Here is a 25,000-nt window from a genome sequence, read left to right on the forward strand (position 1 = left end):
CTCCTACGCAGGTGATTTGGGCGATCGCTCCCGGGTAAAAGGGGCTAACGCGAAAATCACCTAGTCTACCATAAATGTTCCAGACCATTCGTGAATCCACTTGTGTACCTGATCCGGTCCCAAAGGACACCGCAGGCGCTGTCGGGGAACAGCGAGCACTGCAGGCCGAGGGCCAGGCAGGGAAGGACACGTTGCATAGCACCTGCCAAACAAAGGCCTTGACAGCAGTCGGAGGCTGTTACGGACCTACCAGATGGTCCAGACCCAGGCGAGGCCGAACAGCCCGAGCCAAGCATTAGGCGTAGAAGAGCGTCAGATTTGTGGGCTCGGTCCTTGCATCAGTTAGCCGAGGAAACTCCCAAGGAGGCTAACGACGCACCAGGTCAGGTTGCAGTGGGAGGAGCGGGAGGAGCAGCCAAGTCCGCAACGGTGCTCGAACAGGATGAACCTCAGGGTCACACTGAACCAGTTGTAGAACTCACCGAGCGTAGGCTAGATGCACCCAAACCGAGTTCGACTTTCTCAACCCGCGAGGTCGTCTAAGACCAAAGGTCTTAAGCGAATGGCTCGGTCAACCAGACCGAGCCCTTATACTCCAAATGCGAAGTGAGGGCGTTTACCCTCACGAGGTCCCCCTCCTTGGGCTCGCAAGGTTCAAGGAGTCGTTTTAGCACTTAGGCGTTTATTTTAACTTTAGTACTAAGCTTTTGTTAACTCGTTTTTTTTACTTGGCGCCTTTGAGATTCGAAGTCAAGACCTAAGCCGGCGGGTTGTGCCGAGCGCCTTGAGCTTTTTAGATTTTGGGTTTGGATCCGCGCGTGATAATCCCGGATCACTTTCTCTTTGTATATATTGTATTGGATCCTTTGTAATTGTATCGAAAAAATTGAATTTTGGCTCATTGCGAGTTTTGGCTCTCTCTCCTCTTCGAGGACTCCATCTCTTCGACCCCCTCTCTCTACCCGAGTTAGGAGCGTCTCCACCCATCGAATCCCCTTGCCCCCGTCGTCCGTGTTGACCTCGGCCTCAAGGAAGACAAACCAGGCGGATCCCCTCCCACCGGCGGTGATCCCTCCTCGTCCACGCTTGCCTCTACGAAGAAGATCAATAGCCCGAACATTGGTGCCTTCCCCTTGAACACGAAGGAGAAGAAAGGCTGAGTTCGGCACAAGAGAAGATCGAAGTCCCCAAGGCTTCGATTCGACGGCTTAACAAGGTTAGTACTCGGATCATTGAACTCTTCCATTCGGCTTGGAGTTGTTCGCTTCCGGAGCCTCACCCGCGACCTAGGCCCCTTGCTCGGCATACCCGAGTGACTGGTTTGAGGATCTACGGTGCCCCTCCCTTGGTGCACTCTCTTCCCCGCTTGGAATCGGTTTTCTATCCGTAGGAACCAACCCAAGCCACCCCTCACGGTTCACGACGGCTGCCTCAACAAAAAGATCACTTCTACCGTCGGCTCCAAATTGAAGTTGGCAAGAAATCCAGCGGCTTGAAGGACTCAAAATCACGGTTCAATATCGAGGTTTGGGCCTCTAAACCACTTCAGTGGAATCGCCTCTTCGTGCTGATCAACATAGTCAAATTTGGGCAAATTCGGCCCGTGAGAAGATAGAAATCGCCTCGGCCGGTATTCTCGTTGGAGCTAAGACACCGCTGCAATTTCCGGCGTCAACCATTGTTTCCGGTGTGAAGGACAGTCCTGCCCCTCCACCACCGAAGGCCCCTGCAGTTTCGAGAAGGGCACCAGCGTCATTTGGACGAGGAGCTAACCCTAGCCGCGGCGCGTGAAGGACCGCGTCTCCCTTGGCCGCCGGTCCCGAATTGGTAAGTCTTCCTACCGCGCATCTTGGCCTTCCGTTTCTACACGTGTCCCACATCTGTCAACCCGCGTCATACCCTGTCCTCGTAGCCTGCCATGTGTCCTCTCCAGCTCGCCTAGCCCCCTCCGAGAATCCCTCTTGGATCACGAGCTCCCAGCCCGCATTTGTCACCTCCGCCACCTTCCTTTTTGGCATATTTTCCTTTGCGTCAAACCCTAACGCCTCAGCCCTCCATCGCGCCACCTGTCCGCATCCCAGCCACCTCGTGTCCAGTCATCATCCTACGTGTCTGCCACCTGTCTCACCAGGTCCCACTTGGAGTCTCGCCCAGTCCACGCGGCTGCCACCTCATCTAACCGCGTGCCACCTACACCCCAGCGATTTGGCAAGTCCCTCGCCGCGCGCTCCCCCTTCCCGTTTTCTCGCCTACCTCCTCCACCTTCATCTCAACCCTAATCCGCAGCTTATCTCCACCGTTCCTTGCCTCCACGTGTCACCCATCCACCGGAGAGAGAGACTCGAATAATCTCGAGTGCCACCTCTTTGATTGCCTAATCTCCTTAGCAATCAAGCTCGATCTCTTCCTACCTTCTAGGAAAGTGATCGCCACCCTCCTCTTACTCGCTAGCCTTTCCCCTAGCGAGCTACCCTTGACCGTTGATCTTGCCACGTGGCAAGACCCGACGCACTCACTTGGCTAGACCGCCAAGACCGAGCCCACCTAGCTAGGTCAACCTCACGCGTCATCCAACCTAGGAGTTCACTACCCACATTTGAACCGAACCCACTCGACCTTAGGACTTAGTCAACCCTCTGACTTTCCGTCTTAGCCCACTAGGTCAACCCTTCAGTTTGACCTAACCCTAGTCATCTCGAGCCTACCTCGAGATTGCCCGAACCCACTTCACCCGGACCCATCACTTGGTCCAGTAGTCAGGCTACCTTCTAGAACCCACTATCGCACTCGGTCTCTCTTGACCAACTTCCCCGAGCTTAGGCTCAGCCCTAGCCAAACCGCATTGGCCTACCATCGTAGTTAGAAACCCTAACATCCCTCCTAAACCTCACCTCCCCCCTCGGCCTACCCCTACCTTAACCTCCCTAAACCAGACCGACACTACCCTACTAGAGCCCAGTCGTTGCCGAGCCCAGCCAGCCTTAGTTAGGATTAGGCGTAGCTGTTCCGTCGGCCACCCTCGTGGTCGACTCTCTTCCGTCGGCACCCAGCCGACGCCCGTGGCCGAGCCACACCCGAAGGAAGGCAGGTAGGCGTTGCCGCTTCCGGCACTCGCCCCCCTCGTCACTCTGCCGGAGTACGTGTAGCAGCAGCAGCGGCACCGGCGCACTCAGACGCGCGCTTCCCGCCGTCCTTCCGTCTACGCCGTCGACACCCGTCACGCGGCCAGCGTCGGCCGAGCCACCTTGGCCGACTCTCTCTCTCTACGCCAGCATCGTCGGCGTCCAGCGGCAGACAGGCCGTGCGCTCCCCGCCGGTCTCCAGCCCGTGCAGCAAGCTCCGAGGAGGCTCGCCTCAAGTGGACTTCTTCGATCCGTAGCTGCAATATCCGAGGCACGGTCTTAGCCTCGGATCCCTCTCGGACAGCCAAGGAATCACCTTGGCCGGTATCATCTCCTTAACCCCCTTGTAGTTTCGGGTGGGAGTATTTGCTTTTGCGTTAGGGACTTGTTAGTTTGCTTAATTTCCTGTTTTAGCCCGGGCTTAGACCCATCGTCCGTCTCGTGGTACCTCGGAGGCCGTAGGCCAAAGACACGACCACCGCGGGCCTAGCCGTCCTATTTGGGAAAGGGCGTGGTTTGTTCGTTAGTCGTGGTTTGATTGTGGCTTGTGAGTGAGTTGCGAGTGATTCTTGTATCGAACGCGTTTGTAAAGCCTCGCATCCGGTTTTAGTTTGATTGTAGTAGGATAAGCCGTAGCTAGGTTTTTGGTAAAGGGTAACCCGCACTTGTATTCCATTTCCTTGGGATTTTTTGCGCCGGGGTCCTGTCCGGCCGGGTAGACCTTGTATTTAATTTGCTAGGATTTTTTGGTTTTTAGATTACCTCAAGGAGACTTGGGAACTAGGACTCGTGCTTGGTTCGCGCTTTCTAGCCGCAACCGGGTGAGTGCCTAACAATTGGTATCAGAGCTACCTTGGGGTATATTCCGTTGTTTGAGCACCCGAAGACTGAAGAATCGGCTTCACCAAAGGCAGCTTGTTCGGTTTTCTCGTCAGAGTGCAGATTAGGCAGTGGTTTTCTTGTTGGTATTTCGGTTTTCAGTCAGTAGCCAGATTCGGTCTTCTAGTGTTCACGGTTTCCGTATATTAGTGTTGTTCTAGGGTTCGCTTGCTCACCTTTAGCAAGTGTAGGGCTGTACGCCTTGTACACCCGAGGGTAGCCAAGCTTGAGGTGCGTCGCCGAGACACCAGGCGGGTGTGGCGATTTAGGCTCCTTGAGCCCGGCCGAGAGCGAAGCGGGACTGCCGAGGCGCTAAGGCGTAGCGCGGCAGTAGGCGGGCCAACCCGTCTCCCTTGCCTTAGAACGCACGCGGCATCAGCGGCAGCGTGCAGAGGGCAGAGTCAGTCTAGTTAGGCCAGCGTAGCTTAAGAGTGGCAGTGTTACAGTTTTTGGATTTTAGGTCAGCGTAGTTTAGGTAACGTTACAGTGTTGCCTTGGCGATTTCAAGCCATCCAAATGGCCAAATCCAAGAAGAACCTCAACGTTGAGGAAGGCACCGCCGATGAGGGCCAAACCGAGGCACCTCATCCCTCTGAATCCGTAGAGATTCAAGAACCCCTTGCCGGTCGCATCCTACAATTAGAGCGGGACTTTAACCGCTGGAAAAGAGAGATGCACAACATGGACCAGCAACGTAGAAATGAGGCCGTCCGTCGAGAGGAAGAACAACAACGTGAAACCAATGAGATGAAGGGCATGCTTAAAGCGATTACAGCCCACCTCAACATTGGTACAGATCGACCCACCTCGGACCCCTCCACGTCAGGACGAGACAAGGGCAAGGGCAGATATGTGGAAGCGGATACACATGACGCTTCACATTTAGGCACCCCTCGTGAAGGTGCCGGCAGGGGCAGAATGCACCCACCCCCGGATCGCACTCAACAAGAGATGCGAAGTTCCTTCCAACAGCAACGCATTGGAAATCATAGCCAAAGCCGAAGCTTTTATGGCTCGGAAGGAGAGGAGGGTGAATCTCCTCAGAGAGAACGAAGGAGAACCAACTCTCGTCAAGAAGAGAGGAGAACCCCCACGGTTAGATACGAGTTTCCGAAGTTTAATGGGGAAGGTCTGAGAGAGTGGCTCTTCATGGCAGAGCGTTACTTTGTTTGCCACCGTATCCCGGATGAGGAATGGATAGAGATAGCGGCCGCCAACACCACAGGCGAGGCCACTACCCAATATCTCTGGTTTGACCATAAAACTAGAGAACCAACTTGGGAGAAGTTCAAAGCAAGCTTCCAACTCCGATTCGGTGATTCCACCTATTTGGACTACGACGAAGACTTGAAGAAGTTAGTCCAAAGAACGACCGTGCCAGCCTACCACAAAGAATTCATCCGTTTGGCTAGCCGAGTCCAATGGACCGAGAAGGCGCTTATTGGAGCCTTCAAGGGTGGATTAAAACAAGAGGTTGTCCTCGAAATGAAAGTCCAGAACTATGACACCCTCGAAGAATGTTTTGCCATGGCGCGAATATGTGAAGAGCGCCTAGAGGAGAAGCGAGCCCTAAAAAGGACTCGCAAATTTGACAAGCAGAAGAAGAAACCGGCGTTCTCTTCTAGCTCACGGCCCAGGGGTAATGAATCAACTCCCTACGCACCTCGACGGGAGTTCAGGGCCGATACCAGATCTGGTAGGAACCCCCCTACCCGCTATCTCACACCGAAGCAAATTGAAGAATATAGACGAAAAGGCTTATGCTATCGTTGTGAGGCCAAATGGGATAAGAACCATCAATGCAAATCCTTCTTCCATGTAATGGTGGTCAGCGATCCCGAATACAGCAGCAGCTCGGATAGTGACTCATCCTCGAGTTCACCTTCCAGCTCTAGCTCCTCTTCTGAGCAAGAGGAGAGGACAAGGAGAAAGGCCAAGAGGCCGGAAAAGGCAGAAACGAAGACAGAAGAGACTCCAAAAGCCGAAGGCAAACCCGAAGAGGGTGAGTCTCTTCACACCATGCAAGACCCCCACAAGCCCAACGCCATGCGAGTATTTGGGCGTATCAACGGGCAAAAAGTTTTGATTTTGCTTGATTGTGGAGCAACGAATAACTTCCTAACCGAGGAAGCGGCTCAAAGGTGCAATGTTGCCTTGCAACCAAGTAAACCTCAAACGATTGTCGTGGGAGGGGGCCACCGGCTGAAGTGCATGCACGAGGTTAAGGACATGGAGGTTACCATCAAGAAACGTACCTTCAAAGTTGACTCGTTGGTCATACCCTTGGATGGAGTCGACTTAGTCCTAGGCATGTCTTGGTTCTTATCGTGGAAAGATATCCACTGGGACGTCAAGAATTTCTCGATGACGTTCATTCCAGAGCTTGATGGGGAGCCCATCACGTTGCAAGGACTAGCCAGCACGACAAGTCCTAAGGCCGCCCTGCGTTGCCTCGACCAGGAGCAGCCCGCTTGCTGGGTCCTTACGCTAGCTACAGATGTTCCAGGATCGGACGAGACCATTGACGAACCGATCCCACCCTCGATTCAGAATGTGTTGAATAAGTTTCCCGAGATATTTGCGGAACCTAAAGGCCTACCTCCTCAAAGGGCCTATGACCACCGCATCGTACTCACGCAAGGAGCGGAGCCTGTAAACGTCAGGCCTTATCGGTATGGGTATAGTCAGAAGGCGGAAATTGAACGCCTCGTAAAAGAGATGCTCCATGATGGTATCATCCGTCCGAGCTGTAGTCCGTTCTCTTCCCCAGTCCTTTTGGTGAAGAAGAAAGACAACACATGGAGATTTTGCATAGACTACAGAGCATTGAACGAGGTAACCGTCAAGGATCGGCACCCCATACCGGTCATAGATGAGTTGTTAGATGAGCTCACCGGCGCCACAATCTTTTCAAAGATAGACCTTCGTGCCGGCTATCATCAAATAAGAATGCAAGACAAAGATATATCAAAGACTGCTTTCCGTACTCACGATGGGCATTACGAATTCTTAGTAATGCCGTTTGGGTTAACAAACGCACCAGCCACCTTTCAGAGGTGCATGAACGACGTATTTCGGGAGCACCTACGCAGTTTTATTTTGGTCTTCTTTGACGACATTCTCATCTACAGTCAAAGTGAGGAAAAGCATCGGGAACACCTGAGCATAACGCTAAACATATTGAAGGAACATCAGCTTTTCGCGAAGATGTCCAAGTGTAGCTTTGGACAATCTTCCATAGGGTATCTCGGGCACATTGTGTCGCGAGAAGGGGTTCGGGCAGACCCCGAAAAATTGCAAGCCATGGAGAAATGGCCACTGCCCAAAGATCTAAAGGGTCTACGAGGCTTCCTTGGACTCACAGGGTACTACAGGAGGTTTATACAAGGATATGGAATTATCGCACAACCTCTAACCCAAATGCTAAAAAAGGGAGCTTTTCAGTGGACAGAGAAATCTAAGGTTGCATTTGACAAACTCAAGTCGGCCTTGATGACCGCTCCAGTTTTGACACTCCCCGACTTCACTAAGACCTTTACCATTGAAACCGATGCATGTGAAGTTGGCGTTGGGGCCGTACTCGGCCAAGAGGGTCATCCCATCGCATACATGTCGAAGGCCCTAACCAGTAGGGCGAAACCTTTCTCAACGTATGAGAAGGAGTTGCTTGCCATTGTAATTGCGGTGGAGAAATGGCGTCCCTATCTGATTGGACGCAGATTCATAGTAAGGACCGATCAGAATAGTTTGAGATACATGCTTAAGCAACGTGTATCCACCCCCACACAACAACGCTGGTTAGCTAAGCTTTTGGGGTACGATTTCGAGATCGAATACAAGAAAGGTCCTGAAAATAAGGCAGCGGATTCCCTATCACGCCTTACCGAACAATTCATGACACTGTCAGTGGTGGAAACCAACTTATGGGTACGATTGGCCAACGATCAAGATAATGACCAATCGACCAAATTACTTAAGGCTGCAGGAAAGCAGAATCCGGGTTCCATCCCTTTACATTCGGTGAAAGGGGATCTTCTTTTTAGGAAGGGTCGGGCCGTTGTCCCTCCTAATTCAGAGCTGAAACGAGAGCTTCTGCAGCACTTCCATGACTCGCCTGCTGCAGGACACGAAGGGGTCGCTAAGACCGTGAGTAGAGTCAAGGCCCAGTTCTGGTGGCGAGGACTGAAGGCCGATGTGCAAAGGTACATCCGTCAGTGCAAGATTTGCCAAAGGGAGAAATACGAGGCAATCAAGCCTCCAGGTCACCTAAATCCACTCCCAATTCCTACAAGACCATGGACGGATATCACCATGGATTTCATTGATGCTATGCCTCGCTCAGAAGGAAAAGAGGCAATACTAGTGGTGGTTGATAGGCTGTCTAAATACAGCCACTTTGCACCATTGCCACGACTGTACCAAGGGCCAATGGTGGCTCACGTCTTCCAGGAGTACGTTGGAAAACTCCACGGGATGCCTCAGACGATCATCTGCGACAGAGACTCTATTTTTATGAGCGCGTTCTGGAAGGAGTATATGAAGACGTTAGGTACAGAACTTCGGTTCAGCACTGCCCATCACCCGCAAACCGACGGGCAAAGCGAGATTGTGAATCGGTCTCTCGAGACTTATCTCAGATGCTTCGCGGGAGAAAGACCTAATTCATGGGTCAAATACTTACCCTGGGCCGAGTGGTCTTACAACACGAGTTGGCACTCGTCGGCAGGGATGACTCCCTATGAGGCAGTCTACGGTTTTCCACCTCCAACCATTCCAACTTATGAAGGAGGTAGCGCCTTAGAGGATAATGTGGACTGCGAACTGCGCACCAGAGAGGAGGTCATTAACTCCTTAAAACAGAATTTGATTAAAGCGCAGAATCGAATGAAGCAAGTCTACGATAAAGGTAGACAAGACCGAGGATTCGAAGAAGGGCAGTACGTATGGTTGAAGAGGCTTCCTCTGAAGCAGAAGTCTCTAATGGGGCAGCCATACTCGAAACTTCTGCCGCGTTACTATGGGCCATATCCCATATTACAGAAAGTCGGCAAGGCCGCATACCGATTGGGATTGCCCAGAGAGGCACAAGTCCACCCTGTGTTCCATGTCTCTCGCTTGAAACCACATCAAGGCGAGATACCGACTATCGTGGAACATGTGCCGGACCAGTTGCCAACGCCTTACAGAATTTTAAAGCACAGATATACAAGAAGGCAAGGCCGAACAAGGCATGAAGTATTGGTCGAGTGGGAAGGCCCCGACCAAGGAACCTCTTGGGAGGAATTTGGGTCAGTTGCTCATCGTTTTCCCTCTTCCAGCGCTCGAGGACAAGCGCAAGGTAGGGAGGGGGAATCTGTTACGGACCTACCAGATGGTCCAGACCCAGGCGAGGCCGAACAGCCCGAGCCAAGCATTAGGCGTAGAAGAGCGTCAGATTTGTGGGCTCGGTCCTTGCATCAGTTAGCCGAGGAAACTCCCAAGGAGGCTAACGACGCACCAGGTCAGGTTGCAGTGGGAGGAGCGGGAGGAGCAGCCAAGTCCGCAACGGTGCTCGAACAGGATGAACCTCAGGGTCACACTGAACCAGTTGTAGAACTCACCGAGCGTAGGCTAGATGCACCCAAACCGAGTTCGACTTTCTCAACCCGCGAGGTCGTCTAAGACCAAAGGTCTTAAGCGAATGGCTCGGTCAACCAGACCGAGCCCTTATACTCCAAATGCGAAGTGAGGGCGTTTACCCTCACGAGGTCCCCCTCCTTGGGCTCGCAAGGTTCAAGGAGTCGTTTTAGCACTTAGGCGTTTATTTTAACTTTAGTACTAAGCTTTTGTTAACTCGTTTTTTTTACTTGGCGCCTTTGAGATTCGAAGTCAAGACCTAAGCCGGCGGGTTGTGCCGAGCGCCTTGAGCTTTTTAGATTTTGGGTTTGGATCGCGCGTGATAATCCCGGATCACTTTCTCTTTGTATATATTGTATTGGATCCTTTGTAATTGTATCGAAAAAATTGAATTTTGGCTCATTGCGAGTTTTGGCTCTCTCTCCTCTTCGAGGACTCCATCTCTTCGACCCCCTCTCTCTACCCGAGTTAGGAGCGTCTCCACCCATCGAATCCCCTTGCCCCCGTCGTCCGTGTTGACCTCGGCCTCAAGGAAGACAAACCAGGCGGATCCCCTCCCACCGGCGGTGATCCCTCCTCGTCCACGCTTGCCTCTACGAAGAAGATCAATAGCCCGAACATTGGTGCCTTCCCCTTGAACACGAAGGAGAAGAAAGGCTGAGTTCGGCACAAGAGAAGATCGAAGTCCCCAAGGCTTCGATTCGACGGCTTAACAAGGTTAGTACTCGGATCATTGAACTCTTCCATTCGGCTTGGAGTTGTTCGCTTCCGGAGCCTCACCCGCGACCTAGGCCCCTTGCTCGGCATACCCGAGTGACTGGTTTGAGGATCTACGGTGCCCCTCCCTTGGTGCACTCTCTTCCCCGCTTGGAATCGGTTTTCTATCCGTAGGAACCAACCCAAGCCACCCCTCACGGTTCACGACGGCTGCCTCAACAAAAAGATCACTTCTACCGTCGGCTCCAAATTGAAGTTGGCAAGAAATCCAGCGGCTTGAAGGACTCAAAATCACGGTTCAATATCGAGGTTTGGGCCTCTAAACCACTTCAGTGGAATCGCCTCTTCGTGCTGATCAACATAGTCAAATTTGGGCAAATTCGGCCCGTGAGAAGATAGAAATCGCCTCGGCCGGTATTCTCGTTGGAGCTAAGACACCGCTGCAATTTCCGGCGTCAACCATTGTTTCCGGTGTGAAGGACAGTCCTGCCCCTCCACCACCGAAGGCCCCTGCAGTTTCGAGAAGGGCACCAGCGTCATTTGGACGAGGAGCTAACCCTAGCCGCGGCGCGTGAAGGACCGCGTCTCCCTTGGCCGCCGGTCCCGAATTGGTAAGTCTTCCTACCGCGCATCTTGGCCTTCCGTTTCTACACGTGTCCCACATCTGTCAACCCGCGTCATACCCTGTCCTCGTAGCCTGCCATGTGTCCTCTCCAGCTCGCCTAGCCCCCTCCGAGAATCCCTCTTGGATCACGAGCTCCCAGCCCGCATTTGTCACCTCCGCCACCTTCCTTTTTGGCATATTTTCCTTTGCGTCAAACCCTAACGCCTCAGCCCTCCATCGCGCCACCTGTCCGCATCCCAGCCACCTCGTGTCCAGTCATCATCCTACGTGTCTGCCACCTGTCTCACCAGGTCCCACTTGGAGTCTCGCCCAGTCCACGCGGCTGCCACCTCATCTAACCGCGTGCCACCTACACCCCAGCGATTTGGCAAGTCCCTCGCCGCGCGCTCCCCTTCCCGTTTTCTCGCCTACCTCCTCCACCTTCATCTCAACCCTAATCCGCAGCTTATCTCCACCGTTCCTTGCCTCCACGTGTCACCCATCCACCGGAGAGAGAGACTCGAATAATCTCGAGTGCCACCTCTTTGATTGCCTAATCTCCTTAGCAATCAAGCTCGATCTCTTCCTACCTTCTAGGAAAGTGATCGCCACCCTCCTCTTACTCGCTAGCCTTTCCCCTAGCGAGCTACCCTTGACCGTTGATCTTGCCACGTGGCAAGACCCGACGCACTCACTTGGCTAGACCGCCAAGACCGAGCCCACCTAGCTAGGTCAACCTCACGCGTCATCCAACCTAGGAGTTCACTACCCACATTTGAACCGAACCCACTCGACCTTAGGACTTAGTCAACCCTCTGACTTTCCGTCTTAGCCCACTAGGTCAACCCTTCAGTTTGACCTAACCCTAGTCATCTCGAGCCTACCTCGAGATTGCCCGAACCCACTTCACCCGGACCCATCACTTGGTCCAGTAGTCAGGCTACCTTCTAGAACCCACTATCGCACTCGGTCTCTCTTGACCAACTTCCCCGAGCTTAGGCTCAGCCCTAGCCAAACCGCATTGGCCTACCATCGTAGTTAGAAACCCTAACATCCCTCCTAAACCTCACCTCCCCCCTCGGCCTACCCCTACCTTAACCTCCCTAAACCAGACCGACACTACCCTACTAGAGCCCAGTCGTTGCCGAGCCCAGCCAGCCTTAGTTAGGATTAGGCGTAGCTGTTCCGTCGGCCACCGTCGTGGTCGACTCTCTTCCGTCGGCACCCAGCCGACGCCCGTGGCCGAGCCACACCCGAAGGAAGGCAGGTAGGCGTTGCCGCTTCCGGCACTCGCCCCCCTCGTCACTCTGCCGGAGTACGTGTAGCAGCAGCAGCGGCACCGGCGCACTCAGACGCGCGCTTCCCGCCGTCCTTCCGTCTACGCCGTCGACACCCGTCACGCGGCCAGCGTCGGCCGAGCCACCTTGGCCGACTCTCTCTCTCTACGCCAGCATCGTCGGCGTCCAGCGGCAGACAGGCCGTGCTCTCCCCGCCGGTCTCCAGCCCGTGCAGCAAGCTCCGAGGAGGCTCGCCTCAAGTGGACTTCTTCGATCCGTAGCTGCAATATCCGAGGCACGGTCTTAGCCTCGGATCCCTCTCGGACAGCCAAGGAATCACCTTGGCCAGTATCATCTCCTTAACCCCCTTGTAGTTTCGGGTGGGAGTATTTGCTTTTGCGTTAGGGACTTGTTAGTTTGCTTAATTTCCTGTTTTAGCCCGGGCTTAGACCCATCGTCCGTCTCGTGGTACCTCGGAGGCCGTAGGCCAAAGACACGACCACCGCGGGCCTAGCCGTCCTATTTGGGAAAGGGCGTGGTTTGTTCGTTAGTCGTGGTTTGATTGTGGCTTGTGAGTGAGTTGCGAGTGATTCTTGTATCGAACGCGTTTGTAAAGCCTCGCATCCGGTTTTAGTTTGATTGTAGTAGGATAAGCCGTAGCTAGGTTTTTGGTAAAGGGTAACCCGCACTTGTATTCCATTTCCTTGGGATTTTTTGCGCCGGGGTCCTGTCCGGCCGGGTAGACCTTGTATTTAATTTGCTAGGATTTTTTGGTTTTTAGATTACCTCAAGGAGACTTGGGAACTAGGACTCGTGCTTGGTTCGCGCTTTCTAGCCGCAACCGGGTGAGTGCCTAACAGCGGCCGAGAAGAAGGCAGTCGCACCGCGTGGACTACAAATGGCCCAGGCAAAACCGGACGCAGGAGAAGCTGAAAAGACAGCTACGGAAGCACGCGGAACCAAGAAAAAATGGCCGCTCGCAGTGAAGAAAGGGCACACGAGGGACGGCAGCAAGGTCGAAGGGTGTCAAGTCCGTCGATCCGAGCTGGTGGTTAACCTATAGGTGATTTGGGCGATGGCTCCCCCATAAAAAGGGCCAACGCGAAAATCACTTGGTCTACCATAAATATTAAATATTTTTGAAGTATCAAGCGAATTCGCTTTCTGTATCCCTACTGTTCCCGACGCTGTCCGCGAGCAGCGGAAGACCGGGCACAGGAGGGACTACAGCAGCCGATTGATGCAAATGATCTCTGTTACGGACCAATCTCATGGTCCCGACCCAAGGCCGACAGAGCAGGCCGGACCTAGCCGGTTGAAGCGCAAGGCGTCTGAGTTGTGGGCTCAGACCATGGAGCACGTCGCCAACTCAACCCAAGATGTTGAAGCAGCACCAACGCAGGTTGCAGCGGGAGGAGTGGGAGGAGCAACCAGGTCCGAAGAGGTGCTCAAACCGGATAGGCTTCAAGACGTTTCTGAACTAAGTGTTGAACTCACCGGGTTAGTCAAGTTAACCTCTAATGTGAGTCCGGTCAACCTAGACGCTTGAGCCGATTCTAAGACCTAGAATCCTAGGCAATCGGCTAAGTCAAACAGACTTAGCCCATGCGCATCTAACCGAAGTGTGGGCGGCAACCCACACGAGGTCCCCGCCCTGGGCTCACAAGGCTCAGGGACGATTCGTTTAAATTTCGAGCTTAGGCACTAGGCCGCTCGTTTCCTTCCAGCACTTAGTCATTTTCAGTCTTTGCTTTCGCACTTAACCATTCCTTGCCAATAACGAGTTTTGAACTCGAGACCCAGGCCGAGCGGGGTGTGCTCGGCGCATTAGTTGTTGGATTAGATCTAGCGCGGGTTATGAAATACAAACCCGCTTCATTTGAACTTGTATATATACTTTTTGGATCTTGTACATTGTATGCAATTTTGAGATTAAGGAATCATTTGTTCGGAATTCTTCTCTCTCCTCTCTCGAGGTCTCTCTCTCCTTCTCGTCTCCCACCTTGCTCACCCGAGCCTGGCGTCTTCTTCCCCCTCGCGTCCTCTACCTCCAAGGCGCTTCCAATCCCCTCAAATCCTGTCCTTGAAGAGCCAAAGTCCTTAGACACCGGCATAAGGCAGCACGGCATCGGCGGATCTCTTCCTCACGGCGGCGGTCCCTCCCTTGTCCACGGTACATCCCTAGCTTAAAGCAAGCCCGGATTCGGTGCCCTCTTCTTGGACACGAAGAAGTGGAGAGGCTGAAGCTGGAACAAGGAAGATTGAAGGCGCGGTTTACCTCGGCTTCAATATCGACAAAGAGGTTAGTACTTGAGATTTTCGTGTTTTCGCCAAAGTCGTGTTGAGATCGATTGGAACAGCGTTCTTCTTATCTTCTGGGGTCTTCCCTCGGCATACCCGAGGCCTGACTTAGAGGTAACGAAGAAATCTGTTGGAATCAGTCCCTTACACAGTTTGGGGAAACTCCGATTAATCCCCCTTGCTAACACGTTGATCGAATCGAACCGCGAGCCCCACGAGCACGAATTTGTATCATTTATACTCGGTTCAGCCATACAAGACTCTCGGTCCAGAGACTTCATGAACTCAGGAAACAAGGGTTCTGGACACGATCTGCAAAATTGAGTTGACCCTCGGAATCGCCTCCATCCCAAAGATCAAATAATCAAATTGGAGTGAGTTCTAACGGGTGGAGCTCTAGACCGCACCTTCGCCGGAACTCGGAGATTCCGGCGATCCCTGCTACTCCCGGTCAGTACCATTAATTCCGGCGGAATCAGACCAGAATACCCTCGCCCTCAAGGGTGTTGTTCAGTCTGAAGAAGAGGCAATTTGGACAAAGGGAACGAAGCTAAAACCCTAGCCGCCGCACGTGGAGGATTCGTCTCAGCCTTGCCGCCGGTCGTCGCTAAGCGGCGAGCGTGACTGAGTCACAACCGAAGGCAGGCAGGTAGGCGCTGTCTTCCCGGCAGCAGCCCCCCTCGGCACACAGGCGTCCCTTCCGGCCCGACAGCGTCTCTCTCTCCGGCATCGGTCATCGTCCTCAGCGCTGAGCGCGACCCATATCGGTAGCTACACGCGCTGCCCGCATCTCCTCAGACTACATCCGCAAGCATTCCGGCGCTCGGCTCCTTCCAGGCGGCCCGCCGTTCTGCTTCCACCCGGTAGACGCGCGTCCAGCGACAGCGCGAACTCTCGGCCAGCAGCGAGCGGCCACCCCTTCAGGCGCGGGGGCCAGGATCTCAGCGGCGAGTTCATCGCCCAACACCATTCGGCCAGCGGATTGAATAGTGCAGCAGGCGAGCGAGGAGGCTCTCCTCAACCGGCCTTCTTGAACAGCAAGCTGCAATACCCGAGGGTTGGTTCTCACCTCGGGTGCTTATCCAGCTACGCCAAGGTTTACCTTGGCCGGTAATCCCTTGATCCCCCTTGTAGCCGCGGGCGGGAATTTGCTTTCGTTTGTTTTAGGACAGCATCATAGTTGCTTTATGTTTTGCTTTAGCCTTGGCTTCGGCCCTGCTCCCCCGTGAGGTACCTCGAGGGCACTGTGCCCGAGACACGACCACAAGGAGCGTTACCTCCCTATTTGCTTTTGTTGGGTGTGGTTTGTCCGTTACCAGTGGTTTGCGTGGTTTGTGAGTGAGTTGCGAGAGAATTAATATTTGTATCGCTCACGTTTGTAAGGCCTCGTCAACCCCCTTAGTTCTTTTGTAGTAGGCTATCCATAGTTAGGTTTTGAAGAAAGGGTATCCTCGACTTGTATTCCTTCACCTAACTGGGTTTGCGCCGGGGTCCTGTCCGGCCGGGTAACTTTCTGTAATTACTTGTTTAGGATTTTCGGTTTTAGAATAGGCCTCAAGAAGGTCCTGGGAGGATTAGGATTGCATCGGTCGGATTTTCTTAGGCCAACCGGTGTGGTCCTAACAATTGGTATCAGAGCGCCTCTTGAGGAATATCCGTCAGTTTGAGCACTTGGACCTTCGCATCGTCGACATCAACGGGCAGTGCCAGCGGATTTCTTGTGGTTTTCTGATTATTTCAGCGGTCTTCTTTTCAGATTTGGGTTTTCTAGTGTCAGTATAGCAGTCGTAGTCCAGCCACGGTTTCTTTAGTTGCGTAGATCTAGGCTTCGCTTGTCCACTCTTGGCAAGTGTAGGGTTGTACTCCTTGTACACCCGAGGGCAGCCAAGCTCGAGGCGCGTCACCGAGGCACTAGGAGAGTGCGGTGATTTAGGCTCTTTGAGCCCGGCCTAGAGCGAAGTGTGATTGCCGAGGCACTTAAGCGAAGTGCGGCATTAGGCGGGCCAACCCGTCTCCCTCGCCTTAGGTCTCACGCGCGGCAGCTGGAGCATCGGCAGCGTGGACAGAATTAAGAGTGGCAGCTAGTCTTCGAATTGATTTTCAGTTTTAAGAGTGGCAGTATAGTCAGTTTTTGGAATTTCGTAGCTAGGATTTACTTAGCATAGTGCATCCTTGGCGCTGGTCCAACCAGATTTTACAAATGGCCAAGTCTAAGAAAAACTTGAACCCCGACGAGCCCGTGCTTGAGGAAACCACTTCGGACCCTCAAGAAGTCGCTCATAGGGCTTCCAACATGGAGATGTCCGAGCATACTACTAACCGTCTAGGCAACCTTGAGCGGGAATTCGGCCAGTATCGTAGAGACATGGATAAAGCCGAAAACCATAGACGGAGGGATATAGAGAGACAATTCGGCGAACTCCACAAAGACTTAGCCGAAATGAGGAGGAACCAACAGAACGAAATGGATGAAGTACGAGCAATGTTTAGGGCTCTAACCTCAAACCAGCAACAAGGCACAGAGAGGGCTACTCAGGGCCCGAATACACGCCCAGATAAGGGTAAGGGTTTGTTAGTTGCACCGAACTACCAAACCGACACTGAGGTCGATCCCAATAACATCTCTCATATTGGGACGAGTACAGAAGGAGGTCGACGTAATACCATGGCGCCTCCCCAAAGCAGGCATCAACCGGATGCCTACGATGATAGGACTCCCCGAGCCCCACGATTTGGACACCATAGCCAAAACCGAGTTGAGATCACGTCCGAAGGGGAGCAAGACGAGTCTCCAGCTCGCCAAAGAAGAGGGTCTCGATTCCACCAACGGCAAGAAGAGCGACGGACACCCTCAGTCCGATACGAGTTCCCTAAGTTCAATGGTGAACACTTGCGTGAATGGCTCTTCATGGCAGAGCGGTACTTCTTATGTCACCACGTTCCAGAGGCAGAATGGATTGAGATAGCTACGGCCAACATGACCGGAGAGGCTACAACGCATTACTTGTGGTTTAACCACAATAATGAAGAGCAAACCTAGGAAAAGTATAAGGCCAGTCTCCAACTCCAATTTGGGGACTCAACATTCATTGATTACGATGAGGACTTAAAAAATTTGGTCCAGACCACTACCGTGCCAGCCTACAAAAGGCAGTTTGAGCGCCTAGCGAGCATGGTCAGGTGGCCGGAAAAGGCCCTCATCGGCGCTTTTAAAGGAGGCCTTAGAAATGACATAAAGCGAGAGATGAAAATTCACCGCTTTGAGAAGTTGGAAGAATGCATAGCCATGGCCCGTCTATACGAAGAGAGAATCGAGGAAAGAAGAGCCGAGAAAAAGGCTCATAAATTTGATAAACAGAGGAAACGAAGCTCCTATCCCTCTGCTTCTCGTAACACCAGAAAGGAGATAGTTCCCTACAAAAGAGGGAACGAACCACGACCCTACCACAACTCCAATCAAGGGCAAGGCAAGAAACCGCCCCTACGCTACCTCACGCCTCAACAAATTGAGGAATACAGACGCAAAGGTCTGTGCTATAGGTGTGAGGGTAAATGGGACAAATATCACAAGTGCCCAGCCTACTTTAGGGTACAAGTGATAAGTGATGAGGAGTCCAGCTCGTGTACAGATAGTGACTCATCCTCCAGCGCTTCCTACGAGTCCAGCTCGTCCTCTTCAGAGGAAGAAGTAATTCAAAAGCGCCGAATTAAAAAGACCGAGAAGAAAAAAGAAATAGCCAAGGAGGAGACTCCCGCCAAGGAAGAGAAACCCACAGAGACCGAGTCTCTTCACTCGATGCAAGACCCAAACAAGCCCAATTCATTCCGAGTGTTTGGGAGGATCAACGGCAAGAAGATCCTCATTTTGTTGGACAACGGGGCCACGCGAAACTTCCTAACTGAGGAAGCAGCTAAAAAGTGTAAGGTGGCCCTCGAATCTAGCTCACCCCAAACAATAGTCGTGGGAGGGGGTCTAAGGCTGAAATGCCTTAACGAAGGGAAGAATATGGAAGTAGTCATCAAGAAAAAACCCTTCAAAATTGATTTCTTGGTTATTCCACTCGACGGAGTAGATTTGATTCTTGGAATGCCCTGGTTCTTTACCTTGGGTATCATATCATGGGACGTGAAGAATTTTAGCATGACTTTCACCCCCGACGGAGAAGATGAGCCGATGACCTTACAAGGCATCACGAGCATTACACGTCCCAAGGCTGCCTTACGAGCTATAGAGGCAGAACAACCAGCGTGTTGGGTGATGGCACTAGCTACTGATGTGCCATCTAGAGAAGAGCACGAAGAGATTGTGCCTCCACGGATACAGTCGGTGTTGGACCGATATGAGGATTTGTTCGAGGAGCCAAAAGGACTACCTCCTCCTCGATCCTACGACCATCGAATCATATTGACTCAAGGGGCCGAACCGGTCAACGTGAGGCCCTACAGATATGGGTATAACCAGAAGGCCGAAATAGAGCGTCTGGTTAAAGAGATGTTAGAGAGTGGCATAGTTCAGCCTAGCAGCAGTCCTTTCTCTTCTCCAGTCTTACTCGTGAAGAAGAAGGATAATACATGGCGCTTTTGTGTTGATTACCGCGCCCTGAACGAAGCCACGGTAAAGGACAGGCACCCTATTCCTGTCATCGATGAGTTGTTGGATGAGCTAGCCGGAGCGACCGTATTCTCCAAGATAGACTTGAGAGCAGGCTACCATCAAATCAGAATGTGTAAGGGTGACGTCCCCAAGACGGCATTCAGGACACATGACGGGCACTACGAATTCCTCGTAATGCCTTTCGGTCTAACTAACGCACCGGCAACATTTCAAAGATGCATGAACGATGTCTTTCGACAATACCTCCGAGATTTTATATTGGTCTTCTTCGACGACATTCTTATATATAGTCAGACAGAGGAATTGCATGAGAAGCACCTTGCAATAGCTCTTCAGGTGCTACGTGATAACCAACTGTATGCAAAACGGTCCAAATGCAGCTTTGGACAACCGAGCATTGGTTATCTTGGGCACATCGTGTGCCAACAAGGGGTTCGGGCAGACCCCGAAAAATTGGATGCCATGCAAAGATGGCCACTGCCTAAGGATCTGAAAGGACTCAGAGGCTTTCTAGGCCTTACGGGCTACTACAGGCGCTTCATCCAAGGTTATGGGCTAATAGCTCAACCCTTAACCCAGATGTTAAAAAAGGGAGCCTTTCAATGGTCAGAAAAGGCTAGGGCAGCCTTTGATAAGTTGAAAAATGCCCTTATAACTGCGCCAGTGCTTACCCTACCGGACTTCAACAAACAATTTACAATCGAGACAGACGCATGTGATGTTGGAGTCGGTGCCGTCTTAAGTCAAGAAGGCCATCCTATCGCCTATATGTCAAAAGCCCTAACCAGTAGGGCAAAACCTCTTTCTACATACGAGAAAGAGCTCTTAGCGATAGTATTGGCAGTTGAAAAGTGGCGGCCTTATCTGATAGGGCACAGATTCGTAGTCAAAACGGACCAGAATTCGTTAAAATACATGCTCAAACAAAGAGTATCTACGCCTACCCAACAGCGTTGGCTGGCCAAGCTGCTAGGATACGATTTTGAGATTGAGTATAAGAAAGGTCCGGATAACACAGCGGCAGATTCGCTTTCCCGTTTGACCGAGCAGTTCATGACACTCTCTGTGGTAGAGACGGATATATGGGAACGATTAACCCAAGAGCAACAAGAAGACCAAGCATTGAGGCTAATTCGAGCATCAGTAGAACAGAATCCCGGATCTATCCCCTTGTACACGGTCAGAGGGAATCTCTTGTTTAGGAAGAATCGCGCAGTGATTTCTCCTAACTCTGGGCTTAAGCAAGAACTCTTGCAACACTTCCATGACACTCCAGCCGCAGGTCATGAGGGGGTTTCAAAAACCCTTGGTAGAATAAAAGCCCAGTTTTGGTGGCGCGGCATGAAGGCGGACGTACAACGTTACATCAGAAAGTGCGTGGTATGTCAGAGGGAGAAATACGAGGCAATCAAGCCTCCAGGTCACTTGAATCCCCTCCCCATACCCACGAAACCATGGACTGATGTAACCATGGATTTCATAGACGCCATGCCCCGCTCTGAAGGCAAGGAAGCTGTGCTTGTGGTAGTGGATAGACTCACCAAGTATAGCCACTTCGCTCCCTTGCCACGTTCATATCAAGGGCCAATGGTGGCCAGCGTGTACCAAGAATTTATTGGCAAGCTCCACGGAATGCCACAGTCGGTCGTATGTGACCGTGACTCAATCTTTCTCAGTGCGTTCTGGCAGGAGTATATGAAGTTAATGGGTACGACGCTTAACTTCAGCACAGCCCACCATCCACAGACAGATGGTCAGAGCGAAATCGTGAACCGGTCTCTAGAGACCTACCTGAGATGCTTCGCGGGAGAACGACCAAATACATGGGTAAAATTTTTACCATGGGCAGAGTGGTCGTATAACACTAGTCTGCATTCGTCCACGGGCATGACCCCATACGAGGGTGTATACGGGTTCCCTCCTCCTGCTATACCAAGGTACGAAGGAGGCACAGCTGAGGACGACCAAATTGACTGTGAACTGCGCACACGTGAAGAAGTGCTAGACGCACTCAAGCAGAATATAGCCAAGGCGCAGAACCGCATGAGACAAGTGTATAATAAAGGTAGGAAAGACCGTGAATTCGAAGTGGGCCAGTATGTGTGGCTGAAGAGGTTGCCTCTAAAGCAGAGGTCATTGATGGGCCAGCCCTACTCAAAACTGTTGCCTCGCTATTATGGCCCATATCCGGTACTACAAAAGGTAGGAAAGGCAGCCTACAGGTTAGGCCTTCCAAGAGCAGCTTTAGTACACCCCGTATTCCATGTTACACGGCTTAAGCCGCATCATGGGGATGTACCAACGATGATAGAACAGATGCCGGAACAACTGCCAACACCCTACCGTATCTTAAAGCACAGATACGCCCAACGCCAAGGTAGGACGAGGCATGAGGTACTCGTGGAATGGGAGGGCCCAGATAAAGGAACTTCTTGGGAAGAGTTCGGGTTAGTAATCCACCGCTTCCCCTCTTCTAGCGCTCGAGGACAAGCGCAATTTAGGGAGGGGGAATCTGTTACGGACCAATCTCATGGTCCCGACCCAAGGCCGACAGAGCAGGCCGGACCTAGCCGGTTGAAGCGCAAGGCGTCTGAGTTGTGGGCTCAGACCATGGAGCACGTCGCCAACTCAACCCAAGATGTTGAAGCAGCACCAACGCAGGTTGCAGCGGGAGGAGTGGGAGGAGCAACCAGGTCCGAAGAGGTGCTCAAACCGGATAGGCTTCAAGACGTTTCTGAACTAAGTGTTGAACTCACCGAGTTAGTCAAGTTAACCTCTAATGTGAGTCCGGTCAACCTAGACGCTTGAGCCGATTCTAAGACCTAGAATCCTAGGCAATCGGCTAAGTCAAACAGACTTAGCCCATGCGCATCTAACCGAAGTGTGGGCGGCAACCCACACGAGGTCCCCGCCCTGGGCTCACAAGGCTCAGGGACGATTCGTTTAAATTTCGAGCTTAGGCACTAGGCCGCTCGTTTCCTTCCAGCACTTAGTCATTTTCAGTCTTTGCTTTCGCACTTAACCATTCCTTGCCAATAACGAGTTTTGAACTCGAGACCCAGGCCGAGCGGGGTGTGCTCGGCGCATTAGTTGTTGGATTAGATCTAGCGCGGGTTATGAAATACAAACCCGCTTCATTTGAACTTGTATATATACTTTTTGGATCTTGTACATTGTATGCAATTTTGAGATTAAGGAATCATTTGTTCGGAATTCTTCTCTCTCCTCTCTCGAGGTCTCTCTCTCCTTCTCGTCTCCCACCTTGCTCACCCGAGCCTGGCGTCTTCTTCCCCCTCGCGTCCTCTACCTCCAAGGCGCTTCCAATCCCCTCAAATCCTGTCCTTGAAGAGCCAAAGTCCTTAGACACCGGCATAAGGCAGCACGGCATCGGCGGATCTCTTCCTCACGGCGGCGGTCCCTCCCTTGTCCACGGTACATCCCTAGCTTAAAGCAAGCCCGGATTCGGTGCCCTCTTCTTGGACACGAAGAAGTGGAGAGGCTGAAGCTGGAACAAGGAAGATTGAAGGCGCGGTTTACCTCGGCTTCAATATCGACAAAGAGGTTAGTACTTGAGATTTTCGTGTTTTCGCCAAAGTCGTGTTGAGATCGATTGGAACAGCGTTCTTCTTATCTTCTGGGGTCTTCCCTCGGCATACCCGAGGCCTGACTTAGAGGTAACGAAGAAATCTGTTGGAATCAGTCCCTTACACAGTTTGGGGAAACTCCGATTAATCCCCCTTGCTAACACGTTGATCGAATCGAACCGCGAGCCCCACGAGCACGAATTTGTATCATTTATACTCGGTTCAGCCATACAAGACTCTCGGTCCAGAGACTTCATGAACTCAGGAAACAAGGGTTCTGGACACGATCTGCAAAATTGAGTTGACCCTCGGAATCGCCTCCATCCCAAAGATCAAATAATCAAATTGGAGTGAGTTCTAACGGGTGGAGCTCTAGACCGCACCTTCGCCGGAACTCGGAGATTCCGGCGATCCCTGCTACTCCCGGTCAGTACCATTAATTCCGGCGGAATCAGACCAGAATACCCTCGCCCTCAAGGGTGTTGTTCAGTCTGAAGAAGAGGCAATTTGGACAAAGGGAACGAAGCTAAAACCCTAGCCGCCGCACGTGGAGGATTCGTCTCAGCCTTGCCGCCGGTCGTCGCTAAGCGGCGAGCGTGACTGAGTCACAACCGAAGGCAGGCAGGTAGGCGCTGTCTTCCCGGCAGCAGCCCCCCTCGGCACACAGGCGTCCCTTCCGGCCCGACAGCGTCTCTCTCTCCGGCATCGGTCATCGTCCTCAGCGCTGAGCGCGACCCATATCGGTAGCTACACGCGCTGCCCGCATCTCCTCAGACTACATCCGCAAGCATTCCGGCGCTCGGCTCCTTCCAGGCGGCCCGCCGTTCTGCTTCCACCCGGTAGACGCGCGTCCAGCGACAGCGCGAACTCTCGGCCAGCAGCGAGCGGCCACCCCTTCAGGCGCGGGGGCCAGGATCTCAGCGGCGAGTTCATCGCCCAACACCATTCGGCCAGCGGATTGAATAGTGCAGCAGGCGAGCGAGGAGGCTCTCCTCAACCGGCCTTCTTGAACAGCAAGCTGCAATACCCGAGGGTTGGTTCTCACCTCGGGTGCTTATCCAGCTACGCCAAGGTTTACCTTGGCCGGTAATCCCTTGATCCCCCTTGTAGCCGCGGGCGGGAATTTGCTTTCGTTTGTTTTAGGACAGCATCATAGTTGCTTTATGTTTTGCTTTAGCCTTGGCTTCGGCCCTGCTCCCCCGTGAGGTACCTCGAGGGCACTGTGCCCGAGACACGACCACAAGGAGCGTTACCTCCCTATTTGCTTTTGTTGGGTGTGGTTTGTCCGTTACCAGTGGTTTGCGTGGTTTGTGAGTGAGTTGCGAGAGAATTAATATTTGTATCGCTCACGTTTGTAAGGCCTCGTCCACCCCCTTAGTTCTTTTGTAGTAGGCTATCCATAGTTAGGTTTTGAAGAAAGGGTATCCTCGACTTGTATTCCTTCACCTAACTGGGTTTGCGCCGGGGTCCTGTCCGGCCGGGTAACTTTCTGTAATTACTTGTTTAGGATTTTCGGTTTTAGAATAGGCCTCAAGAAGGTCCTGGGAGGATTAGGATTGCATCGGTCGGATTTTCTTAGGCCAACCGGTGTGGTCCTAACAAACTCCCATACATGTGATTTGGGCGACGGCTCCCGGGTGAAAGGGGCTAACGCGAAAATCACTTGGTCTACCATAAGTATTTTTGAAGTACGAATCCGCCTTGTGTATCCCTAGTGTTCCGAGCACTTTCCGCAAGCAGCGGAAGACCGGGCACAAGAGGGACTACAGCAAGGTCCATCGAGCCGAGCAAATGTTTCACCAGCCCCCCCCCCCTCCGACGAACCTCACAGGTGCTTTGGGCGATCGCTCTCGGGTAATACGGGCTAACGCGAAAATCACCTGGCCTACCATAAATCTTATTTTTCGGAAATCCACCTTTGGTCGGGCACATTCTCCGCAAGCAATTGAAGACTTTAAACCCCCCAAGTCCGCCCAACCTCGGATGTGCATCTCAAACTTAGCCAGCACATGCCCTACACAAATTCCACCTGCGTCCGACCTATGGCCAGTCGCTTTCGCCTACATAGGAAAGCTTATTCAAGGTTTGTGCGCTACGTCGTCGGGGCATCCTCGCTATATGCCACCCAGCATGAATTTTTTGAAAATGCTATGGCAGACCAAATGATTTTCGTCTTTTTCCCTTATACTCCGGAGCGATCACCCAAAGCACCTTAAATTGGAGACTCGTTCAACTTGTGGCCTCTCAACTTTGGAGTGCCCCTATTTGTCCCTTTGGAACAGGGC

This window comes from Nymphaea colorata, unplaced genomic scaffold (genome assembly GCF_008831285.2).
Source record: "Nymphaea colorata isolate Beijing-Zhang1983 unplaced genomic scaffold, ASM883128v2 scaffold0156, whole genome shotgun sequence".
Taxonomy (NCBI): domain Eukaryota; kingdom Viridiplantae; phylum Streptophyta; class Magnoliopsida; order Nymphaeales; family Nymphaeaceae; genus Nymphaea; species Nymphaea colorata.